Here is a 24,194-nt window from a genome sequence, read left to right on the forward strand (position 1 = left end):
TGAAGAAGATAATCCCTTTAGGAATGACTGTAATCATTCTTGGAGAGAAAACAGAAGTCTCCTTGAGAGACTTCTACCTCATTCTCAAAACTCACAAGTTTTAGCAACAAGGCTGCTACCCCTCTTCTTCATTCCAGGACCCAGGAGTCTTGCTTTGACATGAAGAAAAAGCAGGAAGAAAAAGCAAAGCAAAAAGAACCCCCCTCAGTTTATATTTTCTGTCAGTGAACATACAAGAAATCAGGAAAATTATTTTATACTTTTATATTTATTCAAACTGCAACCTAGTGGTGTAAATGCTACAGCTAGCTACTAGCAATGAACATGGACACTAAAAAGGAGTAATTTTTCCCAGGACAGCTGGCTGCTTTTCTTGGGGTACATAGGAAGCCACCCTTGACCAGAAGCTCACTGAGGTATTTCTTGGCTGGCAAGGATGCTGCAAATTGAACTGGAATAATGCTAAATGAGTGGGAATCCCTTTGGTTGTATTGCTAACAGAGTCTAAAAGAGAATTATCTATTTAGACCTTCAAGCAACATCCTCTCAAATCATCTGAGCACAAAGGTAATCAGCATTTGCCAGCAACTGCTGCGTTGCACAGCTCATGGCAACCTCACGTTGGCCTCATGGGTTATATCATATGCTTCAGAGAAAAAACAATTATCACCACAAGCCTAAACAAGTTGAATAAATAGGGGAACTGATGAAGCGGCTGCAGTGCTGTCCAGCAGGTCTATGAAAACAGAGTTATTGTTACTGCTGTACCTCAAAGAGATATAAAAGGAGGACAAAAATGCACAGAGGTAATTTGATACAAGACATTTCATACGCAAAGCAGAGCGATAATGAGTGATTCAAGAAGCACACACCTCCAGCCAGTAGGACAGCTGCAAACTACACATCCTCCTATTTTGCTGTTTTGCTGACTTCTTGAAAGAGCTGGCTCTCCAAGGCAAAAGTCGAAACTGACTAGGGGGAGTCAATGTGAATACTGGGACTTTACAACTTTCTGGTGCGTGTACGGCTACAGAAACAAGAACTCCCATCCCACAGCACTCAAGTGCTTGGGAGACAAGAACTAATAGGAAAATAATGTGAAGAAGTGGGTCAGATAAGAGATAAGCAGAGCACAGCACACATTTCACTTATGTGGGTAGGCACAGGACAGGGTAGCAGCTACGGACTGCTCAGCTCCTTTCCAATTCTGCTCTACCAGCTCAGTTTGGGGTGGTGAAAAGCCCATCAGCTGTCTGCTCTGTGGGCTAGCTTCTGTATCCATAAAATGGAAACAGGGGTAGCCATCTCCTTTGCAAAACTCTTTGAGATTTATGACTGTAAGTCAGTTTTTTTACTATGCTGTGCATATGTGACACATACGTAGTTTACAAAAGGTTTTCTGAAATGAACAGTTTCTGTTGTTATTAATACACTCCATGCAGGCTGGGGAGTAACTAATTAGATTGCAGCCTTTCAGAAAAGGACCTGGTGATTACAGTGAATCATACACAGAGTGTAAGCCACGATATTTAAAAAAAAAAACAAACAACAACAACAACAAAACACAACATAAAGAAAAACACCAGGCATTGCCCAGCCTGGAAAGCAGACAGGAGCACAGGCTGCAAGACACATGAAGTCATCTTTCCAATGCTGTCAACAACTCGCGTGGCCCCAGCTGACAGAGAAGAGGTGACATGCCTCCAGAAATATGTAGGGCAATTGAGTTTCTAGAGAAAGCCCAAGTGAGGCCACCAGGGGCCTGGTTGTACACCAGGGGAACAGGAAAAGTCCTAGAACCAGAGAGCCCTGCTGTTCTGTGCTGCCAGGCTGTGCTGAGTGGTTCCACTGAGGTGGCCAAGAAGATGTGTTTGAGATTAGCCAGCCCAGTACTGCTGCACAACTGATTTGGAGGACATGAGGCTGCCCTGGCAGTGAACAGCCACGGAAACAACTGAAGCTACGGGCGTTGGCCCACCCAGGACAGCCCCTGTGGCTCCAGAAAGTAAGCTGTGTGCCAGGGATTGCATGTTGCTGCCAGGCTGATCTGCAGCTGAGGTGCCAAGCAGGAGGAACTGTGAAAGGCAAGGCCATGAGCTCTCTGCTACTGCTCCGAATCTCCGGCTTGGTATTAGCAAAGATACTGTTTCCAGCAGGTTAACAGAGTGGCCTTTAAGGCTCTGCAGGTAAAACAATCTGAGACAAAACACTTTCCTCCACCTCTAGGAGACCTGCTCTCTATGGCAGTAAAGGGAAGCTGCAGTTCCCTATCCTTCCTCCATTCTCTAACTTGGTCCATGTTTTGGTCTGCTCCCTCCCCAACTCCCAACAGTATTTCCTTGGGCTCAGCTGGAAGAGTTGTAAATAGAAGCAGGTCAGGATGTGCAGGCTATTCAATATTTGCACTGAAAGAGGTGAGGTGCCCAGGGAACCAAAAAGCCCATTTTCCTCCTGGACAAGAAGCATTAGCACTTTCTTAACAAGACTGCACCCAGTTAAATTTAGTGACTCTGCACACACATTGCACAAGGTCACACTGGCTTTTCCAGAAGCCTCTCTAACTTGGAGATCATTGCACCTCGTTTCTTCTTCGTATATTTGCGATAAACCAATTTGTCATTCATGCTTGAACATCTATCCTCTGAGTCATGTCTAGGCACAAGGGCTTTTTAAGACTGGCGTCTGGGGGCATGAACAAAAAGGCCATTAATGGCAGTGGCGGCTAGGGACAGTCAGAGGTTTAACTCACACAGTTTATGAAAGCAATTTGTTTTCAGGTTACTGGTGATGATGGTGGATATTAGAGTAACACTGCAAATATGAAGAAAGAAAAAAAACCAGAGACTCAAGAACCAGGCTAAAAACAAAGCTGCAAATGAGTAACAGTGGAAAACATTACTGAAAAATATATATATCCTCTTTCCTAGAACGGATAAACCTGTGAAAAAGAGGCCAAGTCTGGAGACCAGTTCTCCTACAGTCTTTTTTTCTCATTTCCCCATTGTTTCTTAATACTTCATATTCACCAAGTGCAATATTAGATTATGACTGGCATTTCTCTTATGTGGCTGATATTAAAGAGGAGTTCAAGCAAGAGCCAGCTGGAAGGAAGAAGGGAAAATATTTCCCAACATTTTTCATTAAAAAAGTATCTGCTATGAAATCCACATCTGGATTTTGCTGCTGAGCCTTATCTCTATCTTACTTATTTCAATCTCCTTACTATTTTTGCATATCTATTATTGCATTTTCCTTATACATGTATCACTATGTATACTTGACTTCCCAGATAATCTTGCAGCCAATAAAATCGTTTTCAAACTCATATCAAATGAGCCCAGCTCAGAGTATAATGCCCACTCAGTTCTGAAGTTTTGAAGACTGTAGTATCTGGCTACCAGATACTACAGCTCATGCCACTTGGTTCTTCTAAGTAAGATGATGCCTCAGACACCCTCTAAGAGGGTTAGCTGCCTATTATCAAGCAGATAACCTGTTTCTTAGGGGTTGTGTCATTTTAACGTCATGCAAAAAGAAATACAGCATGTTTGTATTCAAATTTAACTATTTTTTCCCAAACTTTAAGATCTATTATGTTAGGTTACAAAACACTTCAGAATGGAAGGTGTTAGATGAACATTTACTCACACGTATGAAAATATGTACACATACACACATATATATTGTTTATGTGGACATACGGATCTCAAATAGAATGAGTGAGTTTCAGTACCATGGTTTAAACAATATTACCAGTTATTTGTGGATTTTTTCCCCCTTAATCTTCCATGAGACTCACTGCGATTGAAAACAACTGGACTTCCAAGGTCTCCTTGTTAATGGATGTGTCAAAATCCCAGAGGTAAAAGTAGTGACTGCAGCTCTGCACATTACACTGCATTTCTCATCCATTTCACAGCCCAGAGCTGAAGTTATTTTTTAAGCCATATGATTTCACTAGACTTGCAACCTACAGCTAACACTGTACTTTTAAGTGCATGAGTAGGCATTTGCATACACAGACAGAATACAAAACTCAGTCTCCTAGCACTCATTTACATATATATCTTTGCACACACATGCAAGATTTATGTATAATGGATACACTTAAGAAGCTCCTTCTGATCCTGGAGATATTGCCACCTCTAGTAATATGCTCCATGTTTGAGTGGAGGCAGGTATCTCTCCATTCCCTGTTCCTTTCACATACTACTAGAAGGCATAAACTGGTCTATATAAGCATTACGTATTTATAATATATGGCACATTTATACCCACAGAAGTACTCCCTATGCATCCATTTTGAGGAACCTGTGCATAGATTGCTGCATACATCACCAGAGCAATCTCGTAAATCAGTCACCCCTAAATTGAATCTTCACTGCCACAAGCATATCTTGTATGAAGATGTTGTAACTCAGCAGCCGTACAATAACCACCTTTCATGACCTACTAAAATTGCATGCTTCCATTTGTGACCCTGCTCCCTTAAAACTCGACGGCACAAAGTTGCTGTGCTCAGTTGAATGCTTGTGTTTGGAGATGAGCAGCCAAGGTGAAACTGGTTGCTAACCAAACCCAGCGTACGCTCAGGCACAACCGACACTGGCATCTGCTGGGGTAATCTTCCATCACACAAGGAACAAAACCTGCAGACACTTCCAGATCTCTCAGCCAGGGAGCTGAGCTGGGGTCTGCCCTTGCTGCCCATCGATGTGGCTGCTGCCTCCATCCCCGCTCCCACCTGCTGCCGGCCAGTGATGCCCAGCACTCAATGAAGAGTAAACATAGTTAAGAACACACTCGGGATACCATTAGGAGAGAGCTAAGCAAGGCTCCTCAGCTGGTCCACATCACACACCACCCTGTGCACCTTCATTTGTTCTCAAGAGCCAGGGACAAACATAAAGATAAATAAATCATGAACACGGGGCAGATGTTACCTTTTATTCAGATTCTTCACTCACAAGCATAAAGCATCATTGCTTCTACTGACAGGCTGAGCTCTCCTGAGTTATACCAATACAATGAATAAGAAAAATTACAAGAGGGCCCTTCCCAAGACTAAATGCTATGCAGACAGGTTTGAGTTTGGCTGGGCTTTTCACTTCAGCAGGCCAGGAAGTAGGGTCAGACTGGACCAACGTACATAGAGAACATGTGCTCGGGAGCACAATTACAAAGCTATATAGTACATTGTGGAATCTACCCAGCATCACATAAACTAGGAAAATGGAGCTCCAAGGGTTTGCAATGCCAAAGGAAAGCTGTGAGGTGTTTACTACTGGGTTCAATGTTACTGTCATTTCTCTTTTGCACAGTCCTGTTATTCAGATGTTGCAACATGGGCTGTTTTTACATTTCATGGCTTTTGTGAAAGGGTCAATCCTATTTCACCACCTTTTCCCTGAATTACATCAACATGAATTTCAGTAACAATTTCCACCCATTACCTGATCTGCAGATGGTTATGCACATAAATATTTGTGTGTGCCCATCAAGTTGATTCAAGGGAATTATTCACATATATAAAGATGAGCAGAAAGGTAACAGCAAACACGATAACAGCAAATAACAAAAGATGTATCCTGTTCAATATTCTTCAAAAAATAAATACATGAGAAATAATACAGTGTCAGATACATTGTGGGAATTATTAACGAAGCATGATGCTGCATGATGTTTTATTTTTTACTGTTACTTAACTGACTTAATTAAAGGAGTATGTTAATTTAAAAAATGGCACAAAAAAAAAATATCTAAAGCCCCGAGGTATTACTGCTCATATTTTGCCTCCAAATTTACCAGCGTAGTTACCACCCTGTGAGTTCTCTTGGAGCACCTCTTCACTAATTTGCCTATAAAGCCAAGGAGACTTATTTTCCCTGAGAAAGAGCAATTTAATTCTGGAAGCAATGTGCTACACAAGCAAACCAGGACCAGGCAGTGGAGAGGCTGCCTGTGCCTATGTGAGGCGGGAGTTCAGATGCTGCAGAGGCCAAGGAGATGGGGCAGCCACCCCTGCTCCTCTCCGAATGCCTAATCCCTGGCAAGCCTAACTGCAGTCCCGTGTCAGCAGCCACCCTGCATCGCTTGGCAGACGTGCCAGCATTTCAGACAATTACTCCCCAGTGCCTAGAGCCTGGCAACAGAATCTGGGCCAGAAAACACATTTATTGTGTTTTTAAAACATGCACGGCTGCAAGGAGACACTGCAAAGAGAGACGGGGGAGAGGATTTTTTTCTTCCACCCAACACTCCCGAAATAACATGTAGAGCTGCAGAAAAGCAAGAATGAGGAGGGAGGAAGCGGTGCTGCCCAGCTGGCACGGCATGGGCAGGCAGCATCCAGGCAGCATCCAGGCAGCATCCAGGCAGCATCCAGGCAGCTGTCTGCCTCAGCTGAGCACAGCCCTGTGGGGCAAAAGGCTCTGGCAAGCCTGAGACATACCGGCCCCAGGGGGGTGAGTGGGTAAATCACGTTTAGGGAAGCAACCTTTCCCATGCCTTGCATGCAGCTCAGCAATTAGGCCCTTTTTTTTTTTTTTTTTTTTTTTTTTTTTTTTTTTCCCCGGAAAGGAGTAATTCTAGCTGACTCCATGGGAGTGATTCCTGTTACAAATGAAAGGTTGAGGAAGGAGAGAAAAGGCTTAACATGTATATTAAATTTAAATACAGACATTTGACATTTGGAAAAAATTAATCTGCAGTATTTAACCACAGAGCTGTACAAATTGGTGCTTTCTGTTTACATAGGAGGCTTATGCAGTCAATTCTCATAGTTCAGTGGATATTGTATTTAGCTTTTAACTCTATTAAGCTTATTTTTTCTGTGACAGGGTGGAGAGGTCCAGGGAGCACAGTGTAGATTACACTTGGAGGAGATATCCTATGAACATATCTGGAATGGTTTAACCAACTTTGAAACTGACAGCCAGGATGCAATAGCTTTCATGGAGAAGGGGCTGGCTGGAAAAAAAGAAAAAAAAAAGGAAAGAAACCCCATAATTTTAAGAACATTTTTGTGTCTCACGTATGGCAAGCTGTTGCAGAGCTGTTCATTATGCTGAGGGTTGCTTCACAAGCAAAGGACTCCAGGAGCCACCCACTGTCTCATCCCACTGGCCCTCTGCTGGTTCCCACACCAGCAGGGCCTCCAGAGTCCCTTTTGCACTGCCCAGCACACAGCCTGGGCAGGGGCTGGACCCTGCCCCCAACCCTGTGCTGGTCCTGCCAGAGCCCAGCCCAGCCCCACCAGCAGGAGCAAACCACTTTTGTCCGTTGCTTTGGATTAAAAAAAAATAGGAACAAAAGTGGTATCTCTCAACAAACAAGAAACAAAACCCAATTTCTCCTTTCTCTCTCTCCACCCAAAGGCAGATTATCTACAGGCTGGCGGAAACAGAAAGGCAGCTGCCTGCTCTGCATCTCCCAAACTGCAACGTGGGGTGTCATTTATCGCCAGTCCTGCACCATGATCAATCAAGCCTTGTTTTGGCTGCTCATAAATTTACCTCTGCAGATAACATTCCATGTAAGAGAGAAGGAAGGAGAGGGGGAGAAAGCAAGACTGAAAACACCACCACTTATCCTCAAGGCAATCTTAACAGCTTTTGGCAACCTGATACAAATTGGATGTTAAAACCTCAATGAGCGTCTAACAAAATTTGAGATGGCAACATATAAGGTTATTAATGTGCCAAGGAATCACATCCCTTCTCCTTTTCTTTAAGTAAATAAAAGTTGGAAAGCTAATGTAAAAACGTCAAACTTGTCTTGTGAAATGTTCATTTCAAGGAGGTGCTCTGTAATACCGTGCAAACAACCAGGCTTGCACAGTACTGATGTCAAGTTGTCAGATGCACAAATCTCCACCATCAGTCAGGCTGATTAATATTTGAATAAAGCCCCTATCTCTACGTACACAGGAAAATATGTGCAAATGAGATACAGCAATGTAAGGGAGATTAAGAATCCAGTACAACATGAGATTAAAGATACTGCTTCTGCCTGGGGTCTGAGGTGAACATCACTAGCTCTTCCTGAGATACAAAAGTGTCTCTCTCGACTGTATGCTAAGGGCTGTCCCCAGACTTTTTGGTGGACTACAGCTGCAGGACATAACACAGGACCCTTGATTTGGTGTTGTGTGCATTTGGATTTCTTTTGGCTTGTATCCAACGCAAGCCAAATATCAGACAGAGATAAGATGCTTGAGTGCTCTCCTGCTGGGAAATGCAAGGTCTGGAGGAAGATGCGCAGGAGCCTGGAGCAGGGCTGTGCTTTCCAGTGCCTGCACAGGGAGACTGCACTGGTCAGCAGTGATTATGGGGCAGTGGGACTCTCTCCAGACCTAGTACCTCCATTAAGTGACTTCATTGTCTCAGTGTAGACGAAGTTCTCATCTCTAGAAGCACACATGGTGCTTGCTCACGGCTGCCTAAAAAAACTCTGAGAGGCTGCCAGTACAAGTGCCAGCACCGCTGTAGGTGGCAACAGAGCGAGACATCCCAAAATGGCCTGGAGCCATCCAGTAGCCAACAGCTGGCACCAGCTCTGGGTCACTGGCAAGCTCCACGTCTGCCAGGAAAGTGCTTCTATTGATTGACCTTTCTAATCCTGCCACATCTCATACACGCCACAGCAGATTGAGCCAAAGTGCTAACGTTAGGCTTGGGAGTCCTTGTTCCTCGAAAGCCTTATCCCTCTGACACAGCTCATCATCTAAAAAAGAGATTTTCTCAGTCAACTGGAACTGCTCTGAGTGTCTCTCTCTGAAAGAAGGCCAAGAGTGGGGATTCAGGGGAGACGAGGCCAAATACCCTGTCCTTCATGCCAAAAACCATCAGCTACTGGTATTAGGTGCTGTTGCCAGCCTTTCACAGGACAAGAGCTGAGGCTCTCCAGCCCAGATGAGTGGATCTAGACATACAGCCACAGCAGTTAGTAGCAGTTTGGTGACACAAAACCAGGCAGTGGCAGCCCCACAGAGAGCCCCAGCAAACCCCAAGACAGGCAGTGCAACTGAAGCTGGGGCCCCACATGAGGTTCCTACCAGGAGACAGCAGTGGTACACCAGCACTGCCTCCTCCCTTTCGCTTCCTGACTTTTCAGGCAAAGCAGGGGCATGTCTGCCTGTCACAGAAAGGACCTTAAAACAACAAAAAACTGCCAGACAGCTCTGCTTTTCTGCCGCTTTGTTAATGACACGTTGGCCTCCAGTCAATACAATGAGATCCAAAGGAGGACAGAAAGGTCACATTACAAGAACACAACTCCCCTGACTTCAAAGAGAAATGCAAAAAAGACTGGCAGATTATGGTTTAAGACTGCCTGTACGTTTCCTGGGGACACATACCACTCATGCCCCTGTATGGACCTGGTCCCTGCACACAAGTCAGCACTGCAGCTCTGCTCTGCAGCTCCCTTGTGTCACTCTTCCAGTACTCCATGAAGATATATTTTTTTCCTTCAGTGCTTTTTTTTTTTTTTCATTTATTTTTAAATTTAACTGCTTTCATTTACTGGCATATGCTGGACATCTGACATGCAAGAACCTTTCTAGACCAAGAAGGAACAATCACTCCTGCTTCCTGTCATGAACTAGCTTATTTAAAACTAAATATGCACTTGAGGCAAGGCATCCTGTGCTGAAAGGCTGAGGCATAGCAATCACTTCCCCCTTGAAAAAAAAAACGGTGAAGATTAAAACCACTTTGACACCAAACTGCCTGACAAGGACTCTGTTTTTTCCAACACACCAACAATCAGGCACATGTGCATTCGTGCCTACCACAGCTGCAAACTGTGTTACAGCCATGCTTGACGAATAAAGAGCAATCAAAACCAGGTCATTATCACCACAGAGAATGGCCACATATAGCTAATCATACAGAATAAGTCAATTTCCAATTATTTTGCATGCAAATTATTTATCATGCTCCATTCCAGTGCCTTTTCTTCCATGCAACTTTGACGAATAATGGATGCAAAACAAATTTTCTAAAGCACTGAAATGTCTGGCAAGCCACCTCAATTCCAATTGACTTCAATAAATCAATTCCATCACATCTAAATTCACCTAAAATACCTTTTATGTAGTCTTAAAACTGTACTTGAAATGGAAGCACAGTCCCATGGCCTGAACATAGAGCTGGCTCTGATGGCAACTCTGCAGAAGGGCTTTAGTAATTCACTTCAGTTCTCTGCCTCCGATTTTTGCCTATGTGCAGAGGATAATAATAATAGGGTTTTATTGAGTATAAAGAGGTTCTGTTGGGATTAACTTTTAAGAAGTACAGTGCGATCTAAGTGTTACGTTTGATTAGGAGCAGGGCTTGAACTCTGACATGGAAAATATCTAAGAAAATGAGGATGTATAAAAATCACCATATGAAAAGCAGCTCTGTAACAGAGGAGTTGCTCCACCTGGCCCTGCAGGACCATCCCAATTGCAAACTTTCAAGCTACGATTTGACATTTCTACATAAGAATTTCTCCTCCTCTCTGTTTCTCTCCCTCTCTCTTTTTCATTTTTTTCCCCCCCCTCTTTTTTTTTTTTTTTCTTCCATGTGATTAAAAGCTTTATTAATTTAACAACTCCTTGCTTAAGAGGATTCCACCAGCTTACTGGTAGGATCCTGGATAGACAGAGCAGACTGTACTGTATACAGAAATGCAGCCTGAACACAGAGCTGGCTCTGATGGCAACTCTGCAGAAGGGCTTTAGTAATTCACTTCAGTTCTCTGCCTCCGATTTTTGCCTATGTGCAGAGGATAATAATAATAGGGTTTTATTGAGTATAAAGAGGTTCTGTTGGGATTAACTTTTAAGAAGTACAGTGCGATCTAAGTGTTACGTTTGATTAGGAGCAGGGCTTGAACTCTGACATGGAAAATATCTAAGAAAATGAGGATGTATAAAAATCACCATATGAAAAGCAGCTCTGTAACAGAGGAGTTGCTCCACCTGGCCCTGCAGGACCATCCCAATTGCAAACTTTCAAGCTACGATTTGACATTTCTACATAAGAATTTCTCCTCCTCTCTGTTTCTCTCCCTCTCTCTTTTTCATTTTTTTCCCCCCCCTCTTTTTTTTTCTTCCATGTGATTAAAAGCTTTATTAATTTAACAACTCCTTGCTTAAGAGGATTCCACCAGCTTACTGGTAGGATCCTGGATAGACAGAGCAGACTGTACTGTATACAGAAATGCACTATAAGCTCATTCCAATGTAACAGCTTCACACAGTACTTAATATAATCAAAGACACACAACAAAAATATTCTTCCTAAACTAATCAAACCATTAAAACGACAGCCTCAGCCCACATGCATGTTGCATTGTGTTCAACTGGCAGGGAGTCAATTCGAATGGCATCTCCCTGATCTATTGAGTCTGACCGTTGTACCTTCCCCCACACCCTGCCTTGGTTTTCAGCACTGCCTGCCCATGTAAAGCCTGAGCGAGCGGATACCCTGGTGCAGAGCCAGAGCACAAAGCAGAGGCTTCTCAAACCCTTCCCCTGAGAGTCACTCCTGAACACTAATAATAAGAGATGAAACAAAACAAAAAAATCCACCTTGGGATGCAGCCTGCTTTGGTGTGCTGTGAAGCGTTTGCTCTGAGTCAACAAACCAACCCGTAAGTAATAAATACAACAAGAATCTAAAGGAAACATTCTGTATATAACACATGGCAAAGAGGGAAGGGGCCAGGGTGTGCTAGCAAAGCAGCACATACCACAAGTCAGATACAGACTGATTACTCAGCAAGCAGGAAGCTGGTGTCATGATCTGACTCACATTTCTGAAGTCACTGTGATGACTACAGTATCCACAGCCAGAGATGGCTCAGATTGCTCCTAAAGAGGTAATGCCAAAACTATGAACAGCTAGTTTACAAGTTCATGGGAATTGTGTGACTTTTTTTCTTGAAAAACATGCACTCTAACTCAGACAGCAACCTTCTTACCCCTTCTGAAAAATGCTTGTCTCTCCCAGAGCCAGCTCCAAGGACGTTGCACCCAACACGACACAGAGGTCAGCTGCTACAGGCCCTATGAACTTTAAACTTTTCTCAGTAATTTCAGTCACAAAATACAGTGTATTTTCTTCAAAGCAATTATTTAATAATATTTATTTATTCATTTATTTACCTATCTTTCATTTTTAAGGTATTAACAATATTCTTAGTATCTGTTCCTCTTCCCTCCATTCTTTTTTTCTGCAAAGCTGTATCACCTTCTAGCACAAGCAGTAAACCTGGCACAAAACCCATCCCCATCCCCTAGTCCCCCTAGCTCCTCCATGCTTCTCAGGCAGGACTTGCCTAGGGGAGCTGCATGTGCAGGCAGGACTGATCTCACCCACTGTCTGTGACTGCGAATTGTGCCCATCCTCCCCTAACATACAATTAATTAACAACTTTGCTCCAGCCTGATGTGAACAGTACACACAAAGGGAGTACAGCCTTCTCCCTACTTTTCAGCATTTAAAAGGAGCAAAGCTCAAGGGTAGGCTTGCTTCATGACTCAGCTTCTCATTCCCTTGCCTGACACCCACTCTGCTCTCCCTTAGGCCACAGCTCCACGTGCAATATTGCATCTGGCTGGGAGTCCAGAGCTGGTCACACGGTCCAGTGAGGTCCCTTCTGGACAGCAAAGGATATCAGACATCAAGCCAAGAAGAAAACTCCCAAACTTCCTATTCCCCAGTGAAGCTGTGGAGAGGAAATAGCACACACTTCTTCCACCATCAAACACAGAGGAAGGGAGCAAATGGGGCAGAGTAACATCTTCCCAATGTATATACCTTAGAAGGCAGCTCATGTCAGCAGTTCCCCACAGTCTGTTCATCTTGGTTTCACCCCTTTTTGGGAACCTAGTCTATTGGGCATCACCTTCCCCATCAGTTTTTCACTGTACTTTGAGTCTGAGTCTCAGCACCATGGTATTCCCTTTCCTTCAGGGTGTACATTCTCACCCAAGCTCCCTTAGCCCTCAAGACCCTTTAGCTGTTGAGACATCCTTTGGTTGCAAGGCAATGCTCTTGAAATCAAAGCTTCCAGCCTCAGAGCAACACATAATTATTCTGGTGAGTGATTCTTCCCGCACCCACCAACCCCTGAATGCTCAGTCTTCTGCAGGAAGCCCTGAAATAGACTCTCGCATACAGCAGTCACATCTGATTCTCCTCCAGATTTTACTGTTTCCTTCTTGAGACAGCACTGCCCCTTAATGATATTTTCTTTGTCCTTCCCACTCTTCTAACGTTACTCACATGAAAACTGAAGGACACCGACAACCTCTAACCATGCAAGCATCCTGTAAGTCCTTGTAACAGTTTCCTCCTATCAATTTTAACAACAATGATGTCTTAGCCACGAGGAAGTGTGAATTTATAAAGAATTTACCAGAATGTCTCTCTGAGGTATAGTTTTGCTTATTAATTAGTTTAGGATTAGAAATAGCACCAATGAAGTTCAACTGAAACACCCCTCTCATCCTGTAACAGGAAATCCTCTCCTGGCTGATTGCTGAAGCTATTGCTGAAGTAGTCAGATCAGATGGTATCACTCTCTCCTGCTCCTCTTGGTAGGAACTGATGTGAAGATGTGAGCTAAGGGAGCCTTTTCCCATGAACAACAGCACAAACATCCACCTACTCTAAAAGTGCTCTGTGAAGGTGCTTATGGACTTAAATATTTACCTACTTGCAAGTAGAAAGGACTCATGCCCCAAATATCCCCAGAGAAAACCTTCTTTTTCAACCCTCTTCCTTATTTGAAAAGATACACAGAGTGGAAACTGCCAGATGGGAAAACACAAGGGAAACACAAAGCATAAAAGAGGATAGCACATAAGACTAACAAATGGAAGAAAGAAAACACATTTCTTCCATGGTGTGGTGTCATCTTGGCCAAGTAAGCATAGATGGATTTGTACAGGTTCATAACCTGCTTCAATAAACAACAGACTTTGCTCCAGAAGAGAAAATGTCCCTAATAATTAACTTTCAAGTTGCTCTGTGGGATTTTCTGATGATCCCTTGCTGCCATTTGGCATCTCTGCATGGGACTTTCTGGGCCTGACTCACATCTCATTATACACTATTTCCTTACACCACTATAATATAATCAGCTCCAATAAACTTAGTCAAGATTTACATCACCCCCAGCAAGAAAAGAGTCGAGTCCTCTATCAGTTCCTTATTCTTAAGCAAAGATTATTTTTTAATTTGGCTAAATTGTGTTCAGCACAGTTTCTCTGTTAGAAACCTAGACATTAGGAAAGCTAACACAAAGATCTTTTTTTCATAGGGAAACATGTAGACTAAAGACATTTATAGGATGCTGTCTGTAATATGAACACTACCAATACTGCACAGGACATGCACAAATCCATGTGACAAATTATTTACATACACGCACCAAAACCTGCATTTCCACACCTACAGAACCAGTGGGATTTCATACTATTCCCTGCTTTTTATGGTACAATATGACCTTAAATACCCTGTTCGCCCTTGTTTTTAACAAAGGGTTTACATAAATTTGCTCTTCTCCCTCTTGTATTTAACACTCTTAAAAAAAGATAATTTAAAAGGAAGCACTGACCTTTCTGCAGCATAAAGCAGAACAGGAGGAACACTGCAACAGCACTAGCAGGCAGAGTTGCTCTGCGCACTCCATGACATCCTTGCACACTCCCCACAGTAATGTCCTCCCCAGTAAGGCAGGACCCTTCCCTAAGTGCCATTCCCCAACCCAGATTTCCTCCTGAAGGAGCCAGCCAAGTGCACACCAACTGGGGGCCTGCCAGCGGAAGGCTCTGCAGACCCAGCAGCCTGACCAACACCTGAAACTGGCCCAGCATGGACTTCGTGCCTCCAGTCCCTCCAGAACACAGCTTTTCCTACCTGAGGAGGATTAAAATACTAAAGACTGCAAAGTATTCAGAAAAATGTGTGTTCAGTCTCCAGAAGACAGTGTGCTCATTTCTCCTATAAATTTGACCTGACCTCTGACAAGCACTGAATGGTGCTGCCACATGGTCCCCAACACCAGCTTCACACGAGGTGCCCTCCAGGAATTAAACCTGCTCCGTTTTGCCGCAGGCAGATTTGAACTTAGACCAAGAGACTGGGAACAAGCTCTCCCATTTTCTCCTTGGCTCAGTTGTTTATGTATTTTTTGCCTCGTGTCTCCAAAAAGAGTAACCAACTTCAAGTGCACTAGCGCAGGAATTATGAATAGGAATAATGCCTTAAGCAGCTGCTAGTCATTCAGTTCTTCGAGGATTATGAGACTCGCTTCAGTGATCTCTGCTTTAACTACCCACATAAACCAGCTGTGCGTTAGCCCTCCCCATTTATGGTCACTGACACTTTGGGGTACTGTTTAGATCTAAACCCAGGTTGTATAAACAGCACAAGGAAGGCTGCATTGTGATTTCTTTCATGCATACAAGTCCCGGCTTCTTTCCTTTTATAATTTATTTTTTTAAAAAAAGGTCCTCCATTATTTGGTCCTTATTTGCTTTTCAAATAGGAAGGCATGGCATTTTAAATAAGGAGATCTGCAGTGGAAGAGATTAAGAGGGTTAATTTCAGAAACACAAAGGCTACTTATGCACTCAAGACCCATGATAAGGGGACAGCAGTGGGGAGAGTAAGAAACCAGGAAAATTCAGGAACTGAACTTGTGCCTCAGAACCACTGCTGCTGGTCCTGCCTCCCTCCAGCTCGGCTGCTGTTCCTCTTCATTTCATCTGCTGAAACAGCATTTAAGAGCTGTCTGATGTGAATATTGCTGCCTGTATTCAAACTGATGGTTAATGCCTACACACACCATTGTCCTCTGGTGGCAGAGCTTGACCCATCACCAGGGACTTCAGAGACACTCCTTTTAACTCGAGAAATAGAAATCTGTAGTTTATAGCTGAAAACATTGGATTCTTTAGACATTTTGGTAATGATGTTCTAAACAGTATATAGTCTATTTTGACGCTCAACAATGTCCTCTAGAAGTCTCAGCTAAACAAATATTTAAGGGCATAACATGCTTCTGTACTGGGATAGTGGACACTGACACTTATTTCTGGGTCTTTGTTTTTGGCCTAGGATTCCCTTCTTCTGTCCTATTAGTGTATGGTGTTCCAGCCCAGAAGTGTCTACTTCTCATTAAGGCTGGATGTGACGTGCTCATAAAGTCTTTTCTATCATGGCCTGACATGCAAGCATTAAATAAAGACATTAAAAAAACAAAGGCATTAAACAAAGGTAAAAAACAAACAAAAAAAAAAAAACCCAGAACAAAACTCTGGAACATACAACGATCTCTATTTAAAAAACAAAACAACCCAAAAACTACCTAAAAACTGGAAAATGGTGTCAGGTGTTTGTTTCAGAGAGCCACGTGTGGCTGGAAGGGCATGAAACTGAAAGGCTTATCAAGTGACTCGTAGGATCTTGCAGCTAACTGCAGAAAGGAATTTATGTCCTGCCCTGCTTGGACAGAGCAAGCCAGCAATAATTTTATACCAAAGAATGCAGCCTTATCTTACACTCCTCAGGAAAAAAAAGCAAACTAGCAAACTGAACAACAAACCAAACCAAAACAGAACATGCCTAAAATGCTTCTGCTCCTGTCTAGACTTAGGCAGCCAAAGGGATTAATCAGCTTCTTTTCCCAAGCTATGAACCATCCCGGGCAGTCAAGCGATGCTGATGGTGAAGAGAGATGCAGAGCTGGAGGCTGTGTGGTCCCCACAGGGGCAAGAGCCCTACTTAAAACAGCAAGTGGTGCTGTGCAGCTCTGAGTCTGCTCTCAGAGGACACCCAGCAGGCATTCCTTCCCCATTGCTCTAACTCTTTCCTGGGGATGAAATTAAAGCAGTGCTGCTTTGGAACAGAAAGAGTCAAAACTGGTATTTGAGAAGCAATCTGGCTATCCCTCCTGCCAGCATCTGTGCATCTGACTTGATCAGGGAAAATCCCCCACCTTCCATGTAATCTTCCAAGATGTTGGTTTCTTCTCCAGGTTAAGTAGCTCCCCTACCCTCGGGGGAATGCGTTGAGAGTGGGGCTAGGGGCAGGAACACACTGGCCATTTCCATGCTGACCCCAAGAGATTCCCACTCAGAGCCTAAAGCATCTGAGCGGTTTAACACACTTAATCACGTTTACACTGAAACGTGTGTCATTATAATTACAAACAGGTCTCAGTAAGTTAAGGCCAAGGGGATTAGATACCAGAAGGACCTTATCCATTTAACCAGCTATTAGCAATAGCTTTTCTAAATGCGGGGCCAGAAAGCAGGCAGGCCAGCCAAGGGCAGAGCATCCTCTTCATCAGACCTCACCATCCCCAGCACCAGCCCCAAAATTCCTGTTATCCTGCAGATGCTTGTCCCCTTCCAGCACAGCAGACTGAGCGGTGACAGCTCGTCAGGGCAGGGAGAGGAAAAGCACACACATAGAGAAAAGCCCTTACTATAACATCTTAGCAGTAACTTTTTCAATAGGTATCAAGAGCTCTTGAGCTTGTTTTAAGATTTGGAAAGCAGTGGGTGAGAAGGAAGTTTTGTGAAGCTCCACAGCATATTAGCAAGTAGCTGTACTAAAGTCTCTTGGAGGGGTGGCTGGGGATTTTTTATGATTTTACAAGAACACCTTAAAACCAGAAAAACTAAGAATGATTCAGAGAGATCTGACTTACAAAATCATGTTAGCTTCAGTCCATAGTGGAAATTTCTGTTCAGAAAAACATCTGTGTTTATTTAGGTATCAGTGAAACTGAACGTGTTCTCTAAGTAGCAGCACTCCAGTAACAAAAACCACAAAAAAGGGCAAAAAAAGCTCCGTCACCTTGTACAAGATCCGGATCTCAGCTGCACAGATGCAAATGTAGAGGAAACGCTGCTGACTTCAAAGGGAACACCACTCTATCTTTACACTGGGCTTAGAGATTAGCACCTGGCCTTTTACCTCCAACTCAATAAGCAAATGAAACACGTGAAAAAGAAAGTGGGAATCTCCAGTCCCAGGGTGACTGTAGGCAGACAGGACACCAAGCAGCACAGCTGTGACAGAGCCAAGCAGTGCTAAGGTGGCTGAGCTTGCAGTGCCCACCATCACTTTTTCTCCTGATGCCTACGATCTGCTGTACCTGAATTAGCTCACATAAGTGATGAATTTTAAGCATGGCACACCGAACATTTCAGAACCAGTTCAATCCTCCTCCCAGCTGCTAAATGTCCAACGTGAAATGACACCATTCAATAAATTAAAAAACATGAAGGAAGTTTTCTAAGAGACTGTCATGCATATTCAGTAAGAGCAGCAGAGGAACCTGAAAGGCTGATATTCTTGATTGTCTGGTGCTTAGGTAAATGTTACCAAACTCTTCACTCATTAAAAATTGGCTGTTCCCAATAAAAAGACCTTTCAGAGACAGGTATAATTCAGGATACTACAAATGCCAGGCAGTAAAGAGTAAATTAGAAAGTTTCAGGAGTATCAGATATTGAAGACTCAAAGTTGATTTTTAATATCAGGAGTATCAAAAGGATAATACCCACTCCTTATGCAGTGCTAGTGGGAAGGGAAACAGGGACCTCCACAGAAAGGACAGGGCTCCCCACTGGGCTCACCAAAAACCAGCTCCAAGTTCACATGCTGAGAAGCCAATCTCAGCATGGCTAAAACTGTGACTTGAATTCTAAATTTTAAAATAAATAAATAATAAAACAATTAAAATAATCTCTCTCAGCTGATGGCTGTAGACAGCCACTTCCTGATGTGACAAACCATGTGACAGCAGAAGTCCAGAGGAAGATGGAGGAGAGCAGTATAGTAATTACAGTCATAGTAATTACATAATGCTCTCTGTGTAAAAAATCACACCTTTTTGTGATCAATAAATAATTTTCGAAGAGAGATGAGGGTTGTAATATCTGTGTGCTAAACAAAGAGGTCAGATAGAGATCTGACCCTGATCTCACTCACACTGAGGTAAATCAAGATCACTTCTGGAGATTTCAGTCCAGTCAGGCCCAGTTCACAGCAGAAATGTGATAACACACCTGGAGGTCTGCACAAGGATGCACACGGATCCTGAACTGGGAGTTTCTGGCAACAATATTTAGTACATTAGATCACACTGTGCCCTTGCTTCACCAAGCAGCACAGAGTCATTTTCTGCTTCAGATGGCACGTCTCTTGATGGGTACTTGAAGGTTAATCAGTGTCAGGATGGAAATATTTCTGACTGCCCCCCACGAAGGATGCCAGTGTCCTCACCAGTGAACCACGCCTGGAGTCTGGCTGCACAGGACGTTTCCCCAGACAAGACCAGAGGCAGCAGCACACCAAACATGCTGACCATGATGAGCAGCAGACTCCCCTAAGGGCCCAGACAATCAAATACAGAGGACATCTGCTGTGTCATAAGACCTCCGAGTTGTGAACTAGCTCAATCCTCTGCCCTCTTCCCCCTCTCCTTATTCAGCAATTACCAAGCATTTTCTACACACTGCTTTCATCACTTAGGCTATCATAGGAAACTTTCTCAATGTGCTGCTGTTTGCAACAGCTGCCAAAGTGACTTTGGACTATTTGCATGCTAATTTATAATTAAAAATGAGAAAATATTCCCAACAGGGTAACTTTAAATTCTGGCAATCTTTTTTTCCCCGGTAAGTTTAACAGGTAATGTGATAAATCCTCATTTCCTCTTCCACTGATGAACAAGGTGTTGCTCTGTGGAACAGGAGTGTCTGGAAAACAATTAATTTACTGTCCACGTACCCCCAAAATAAGCATGGCACAGGCAGTGGGAGTGCAATGCCTCTCTGCATCAGCAGTCCAGAGAAAATCTTCCCTGAGCCTGACAGCCGCCAGCACACAACGGAGAGCCTGAGGAGCTATGCATCATGCCTGGCTGGGGGTGGCTTCCCAGCCAGGCTGACACTTTTACAGCTAGGTCAGCCCAGGAGGCAAAAGGGCAGGGGGAGAGTGGGCAGTGTTCAAAGAGAGCCCCCGGTGAGCCTCTGACTCCTTCCTCCAGATGCAAAGTTGCCTCCAAGATGTAAACAGAAGGAACTGCTATAATGTCTGGCTTGGCTGATGATTTAGATGCATTATTTGACTTCAGAGCATTGCAAAGGCATTGTCTGGCAACAGGTAAATCTTATCCACCATGGGAAAGTCCGAAAAACTGAAAAGGGGGAGTGGGGGGCTAATGTCTGCTGAGGCTGTTAATAACACAAGGGTACTTTAAAATTCCTGACTTAACTACTCTCTTCTTGTGTTTGCATCAGAACCTCTGCAAAGACAGACATTAATTAGCTCTGACTAATTCATGAAGAAAAAAGCTAATTAGCAACCCTCCAAACTTTGGATGACCTCTCTTCCCAATGCTTGCTGTTGCAGCCCATGAGCACCCATAAATTCTTTCCTCTCGGTAAAGAAAAAGGACACAGGCTAACAAAAGGTAAATTAAAATAGCAGCTGCAGGTCAAAACCCAGGCTTCATTTGGTAGCCCTCTGCCACCAGCATAAAAAGGGAAAGATGGCTGAAGACAGAGGAACTAAGATCCCAGATATGCAGCAGCCTCCCCTCCACCCTGAAGCCAGCTGGCCCCACAAGCTGTACTTGCAAACCTTTTACACCACAACCCACCTCCAGCAAAAGCTCTGCCAAATCCATGAAGGATTCCACCAACAGTTGAGCATGGTTAAACAAGGAACTGCTGGGCAAACTTAAGTGGAAAAGGAAAATCTACAGATCATGGAAGGAGGGGCTGGTCACTTGGGAGGAATATAGGACTGTTGTCAGAGGATGTAGGGAGGCAATTAGGAAATCTAAGGCCTCCTTGGAACTTAACCTTGCAAGTCAGGTTAAGGATAATAGAAAGGGCTTTTTCAAATACATAGCTAACAAAACTAACACTAGAGGCAATATTGGCCCACTGATGAATGAGGTGGGAGCCCTGGTGACAGAGGATATAAAGAAGGCAGAGGTGCTGAACGCCTTCTTTGCCTCTCTCTTTACTTCTGCAGGCTTTCCCCATGAGCCTCAGATTCATATGGGGCTATGCCCCAGAAGAAGTCAAGATAGAGAAGGAGATTGACATGGTAGATGAGGATTGGGTTAGGGATCAGTTGAGTAATCTGGACATCCATAAATTGATGGGTCTGGATGGAATGCATCCAAGGGTGCTGAGGGAGCTGGTGGAGGTCATTGCTAGGCCACTCTCCATCATCTTTGGTAAGTCATGGGCAACAGGAGACGTGCCTGAGGACTGGAGGATAGCAAATGTCACACCAGTCTACAAGAAGGGCAAGAAACAGGACCTGCGTAACTATAGACCAGTCAGCCTCACCTCCATCCCTGGAAAGGTGATGGAACAACTTGTTCTTGGCACTATCTCCAGGCACATCAAGGACATGGGGGTCATCAAGAGCAGTCAACATGGTTTTATCAAGGGTAAATCATGTTTGACTAACCTCATAGCCTTCTATGAGGAAATTACTAGGTGGATAGATGATGGTAGAGCGGTAGATGTGGTTTATCTTGATTTCAGTAAAGCATTTGACACCGTCTCCCACAGCATCCTTGTAGAAAAGTTGATCAGGTATGGGTTTGGTGATCAGGAAGTGAGGTGGATTAGGAACTGGTTGAAAGGAAGGAGTCAGAGAGTTGTAGTCAATGGGGCAGAATCTGGTTGGAGGTGTGTGACTAGTGGAGTCCCACAGGGGTCGGTACTGGGACCGGTGTTGTTCAACATCTTCATCAACGACCTGGATGAGGGTATAGAATGTACCCTCAGCAAGTTTGCTGATGACACTAAGCTGGGAGGAGTGGCTGACACACCAGAAGGCTGTGCTGCCATTCAGAGAGACTTAGATAGGTTGGAGAGTTGGGCGGGGAGAAACATGATGAAATTCAACAAGGGGAAGTGCAGAGTTTTACATTTGGGGAAGAACAACACCATGTCCCAGTACAGGTTGGGGGCTGAACTGCTGGAGAGTAGTGTAGGTGAAAGAGACCTGGGGGTCCTGGTAGACAGGAGGATGACCATGAGCCAGCAATGTGCCCTTGTGGCCAAGAAGGCCAATGGCATCCTGGGGTGCATTAGAAAGGGTGTGGTTAGTAGGTCAAGAGAGGTTCTCCTCCCCCTCTATTCTGCATTGGTGAGGCCACATCTGGAGTATTGTGTCCAGTTCTGGGCCCCTCAGTTCAAAAAGGACAGGGAACTGCTCGAAAGAGTCCAGCGCAGAGCTACGAAGATGATTAGGGGAGTGGAACATCTCCCTTATGAGGAAAGGCTGAGGGAGCTGGGTCTCTTTAGCTTGGAGAAAAGGAGACTGAGGGGTGACCTCATCAATGTTTACAAATATGTAAGGGGTGAGTGTCAGGGGGACGGAGTTAGGCTTTTCTCAGTGATGACCAGTGATAGGACAAGGGGTAATGGGTGTAAATTGGAGCATAGGAAGTTCAAGGTGAATATCCGAAAAAATTTTTTTACTGTAAGAGTGACAGAGCACTGGAACAGACTGCCCAGGGAGGTTGTGGAGTCTCCCTCACTGGAGACATTCAAAACCCACCTGGATGAGTTCCTGTGTGATGTACTCTAGGTGACCCTGCTCTGGCAGGGGGGTTGGACTAGATGATCTCTCGAGGTCCCTTCCAGCCCCTAAGATTCTATGATTCTATGATTCTATGATTCTATAAGTTATACATTTGGTCTAATGTTGGAAACAAAGACCAAGGCATGTTGCTATCAGTGGACTGATAGATTTGGAAGAGAAACAGAGAAGGTAATCTGGGGGAACACTGGAGGTGAAAACTTTTTGTAGATGGCAACATTTATCTGTCACCATTAACTGACTTCTGTTCAGGAGAGTGACTTAGTATCTACTTTTTTGCTTTATGGGTGATTTATCTGTATCTAATGTTCAAGAGGCTGTAGATGAGCCCAGCAGTATAAACTTAAAAGTTATAAGTCATACTAGTTTTCTACTTTGACTTCTGATTTTGAGATGTGAATCTTACAAGTTAAGAAGTATCAATTATGAGGAAAGAGGGATTTAAGCTAGGCCAACAGTTAATGGACTGGGGATTAAGTGTGGGTTTATTAAGGATTACTAGAACTATGAAGTTCGTAGAGTCCTTATTGAGCAATCATCTTTGGTTTTCTGCTTTCTGAAATGTTTCGGTAATATTTGGTGTAGATGCTATCTGGTTTCAGTGAGCTATGGTAACCTAGATTTTTCTTTTCTACAGGTTGTACCTTACAATACCTTGAATTAGTGTAGTAAATATGCTTATTTGGCAAAAGATATCATATATACGACACTTCTGTCTAATATATAAGTCCTTTTTAAACGCTAACATTTGTTTTAACAAAACTAACACTAGAGGCAATATTGGCCCACTGATGAATGAGGTGGGAGCCCTGGTGACAGAGGATATAAAGAAGGCAGAGGTGCTGAACGCCTTCTTTGCCTCTCTCTTTACTTCTGCAGGCTTTCCCCATGAGCCTCAGATTCATATGGGGCTATGCCCCAGAAGAAGTCAAGATAGAGAAGGAGATTGACATGGTAGATGAGGATTGGGTTAGGGATCAGTTGAGTAATCTGGACATCCATAAATTGATGGGTCTGGATGGAATGCATCCAAGGGTGCTGAGGGAGCTGGTGGAGGTCATTGCTAGGCCACTCTCCATCATCTTCAGTAAGTCATGGGCAACAGGTGAGGTGCCTGAGGACTGGAGGATAGCAAATGTCACTCCAGTCTACAAGAAGGGCAAGAAGGAGGACCTGGGTAACTATAGACCGGTCAGCCTCACCTCCATCCCTGGAAAGGTGATGGAACAACTTGTTCTTGTCACTATCTCTAGGCATATCAAGGACATGGGGGTCATCAAGAGCAGTTAGCATGATTTTATCAAGGGTAAATCATGTTTGACTAACCTTATAGCCTTCTACGAGGAAATTACTAGGTGGATAGATGATGGTAGAGCGGTAGATGTGGTTTATCTTGATTTCAGTAAAGCATTTGACACCGTCTCCCACAGCATCCTTGTAGATAAGTTGATCAAGTCTGGGTTTGGTGATCAGGTAGTGAGATGGATCAAGAACTGGTTGAAAGGAAGGAGTCAGAGAGTTGTAGTTAATGGGGCAGAATCT

General features: G+C 43.8%; 1 protein-coding gene across 1 annotated transcript in view; it reads right to left on the reverse strand.

The window, feature by feature from the left end:
- Positions 1 to 24,194, reverse strand: part of EXT1 (exostosin glycosyltransferase 1) — a 184,232-nt gene that overhangs the window by 71,033 nt on the left and 89,005 nt on the right.

Source organism: Chaetura pelagica, unplaced genomic scaffold, assembly GCF_000747805.2.
Source record: "Chaetura pelagica isolate M959 unplaced genomic scaffold, ChaPel_1.0 scaffold53, whole genome shotgun sequence".
Lineage (NCBI taxonomy): Eukaryota > Metazoa > Chordata > Aves > Apodiformes > Apodidae > Chaetura > Chaetura pelagica.